Raw genomic sequence first — 2,500 nt, 5'->3', positions numbered from 1 at the left:
CTCAGCCTTATCATTTGGGCAAGCAGCCGTGCAAAGGCTAGGTTCCTAGTGGATAGTAGGCAGACATGCGACCATCTGGTCGATGCATCAATGAGGACCATGAAGTATCTAAACGTCCCACAAGGTGGGTGTATTGGTCCACATATATCTCCTTGAATCCTTTCCAGAAAGTTTAAGGTTTCTTTGTTAACCTTGGCTGGTGATGGCCTAGTAATGAGTTTCCCTTGTGCACATGCTGCACATGTGAGATTTTTATATGGGATCACTCCTTTGATCATGTGCCCTTGTGAATTCATTATCAACTTTCGCATCATACTTGTTCCGGGATGGCCAAGCCGGTTATGCCATAAAGTGAATAGCTCGGAGGCATTTGCCTCGATCATACTGATCCTTGCATAGTATAGACCAGTAGACATTGCGGGTATAGTCTCTAGGATCTTCTTATTGCCCTTGGTGATCGAAATAATGTTAAGGAACTCCTTGTTTCCTTCTTCCCATGTTTCAAGATGAAAACCGTTCAATCTTATATCCTTGAAACTCAATAAGCTTCTTCTAGAGCTTGGGGAATACAGGCGGTTTTGATCTCTAGGTGAGTGCCCTTAGGCATCATCACATAGGCTTGGCCGTGACCTTCAATCAGGCTAGCCTCACCCGCAATGGTATGTACCTTTGCACTTTGCATTGTGAGATTTATAAAGTACCTTTTGTCTCTAAGTATTGTGTGACTTGTGCCACTATCCACCACAAGTATACTCATCTCATCATTCATTCTATAAATAAAATTTTCTAAACTTTAGAGACTTCATAAGATGTTTAAAACTCTTCTTATTAAAAATTCCATTACATAAAATAAAAACACCAAATCAAAACATAAAGCAATAAGACAATGTGATTCGAAAACTAGTCCTTGAGACAATCGGATGTCTCAAAATCCATTAGGTCATCTTGGTTATCCTTGTCGGATTCATTGTCAGCATCATACCCATATCCTTTGTCCTCATGGACGTTTTCTTGGATCATGTTTGCCTCCGGGTTCTTGTTCTTGAGGCTCTCTTGGTAGAGGTCGCACAAGTGTTTCGGAGTTCTACAGTTCTTGGCCCAATGGTTGTCACTCCCGCATCTGTGGCATAGAGACTTGTTGGACGTGTAAGATGGTTTGGATATGCCACCTCGTCCGCGGCCGTAGCTGCCTCGACCCCGGCCGTAATTGGAACCACGACCACGGTTATTGTGGTTTCCTTTCCGGCCAGTTGAGTAGCCGTCTCGGCCGTTTGAGTTGTCACGTCCACGCCTCTTGAATCCACCACGGCTATTGCCGTATGGTTTCTTGTTGTCTTGGACGAAGTAGGTCTCATTGGGATCTTTCTTTTCAACCTCATGGGCTTCGGGTAGTGGTGCTGTCCCGGCCGGTCTAACTCCGTTACTCTTTAGTAGGAGTTCATTGTTTGCCTCGGCCAAGAGTAGACATGAGATCAGATCAGTATATGTGGCAAAGCCCTTTGTCCTGTATTGCTCTTGCAACACAGAATTCGAGTGATTGAAAGTCGTATAGGTCTTTTCAAGCATCATGCTATCGGTTACTTCTTCACCACACAGCTTTAGTATTGAGACAATCTTGAATAGAGCTGAGTTGTAATCATCCACTGACTTATAGTCTAAGAATCTTAGATGCATCCAATCATGCCTTGCTTTTGGAAGCAACACCATCCTGTGGTGATCATATCTATTCTTTAAAGCCATCCAAAGATCTAGTGGATTCTCGATTGTCATGTACTGATCTTTAAGACCATCAATGAGATGATGACGCATAAGGCCTAAGGCTCTGTATCGGTTCTTTTCATTCTCATTGTTGTCTTCGATGATAGTATCACCGAGTCCCTTGGACTTTAGACTAATCCTTGTGTCTAGTGCCCACTGCAAGTAATTGTCTCCGGAGAGATTGAGGGGTGCATAGTCTCTGTTTGCTATTTTCGACATCTGAATCATATTATCATGTAATGTATTAGGTTCACAATATGATCACGTGGCCGCATGATATAAACAAGCTCGGCCACAACATGTCTTACGCATTCATGATATTCAAACAATTCTAGACGACCATGGTGCTATCAATCATGAACCACACGGTTCTATAGGTTTTCTAACAACCTAAACTCGTATGATCTATATGCTGGTCGATCTTGTCTTAATCAATTGTGAATGCATTATAATGTTCGGTTTCATGTAAAACAATCTACCTTATCTTACTTCTTTTCATAATCCCTAGGGTTTCCAATCTTTGAATTCTTATCAACCTTATGTTAAGGTTTCAAGGCCTTAAGTATTTTGTGTTCTTAGTTAGATTATTTCAAGAAGAACAATCTAACATTCCTAAACTTCAAAAGTAGGCAAGAAATCAAACAAGCAATATCAATCTTAAAATCGATTTCTAACTTTAGGGTTTAGGGTTTCGATTCCTTCATTAGGGTTTGTCAGATTTCAGATTCAATCAATCAACATA

This window comes from Brassica napus, unplaced genomic scaffold (genome assembly GCF_020379485.1).
Source record: "Brassica napus cultivar Da-Ae unplaced genomic scaffold, Da-Ae ScsIHWf_399;HRSCAF=622, whole genome shotgun sequence".
Classification (NCBI taxonomy): domain Eukaryota; kingdom Viridiplantae; phylum Streptophyta; class Magnoliopsida; order Brassicales; family Brassicaceae; genus Brassica; species Brassica napus.
This window is presented reverse-complemented; position numbering follows the sequence as displayed.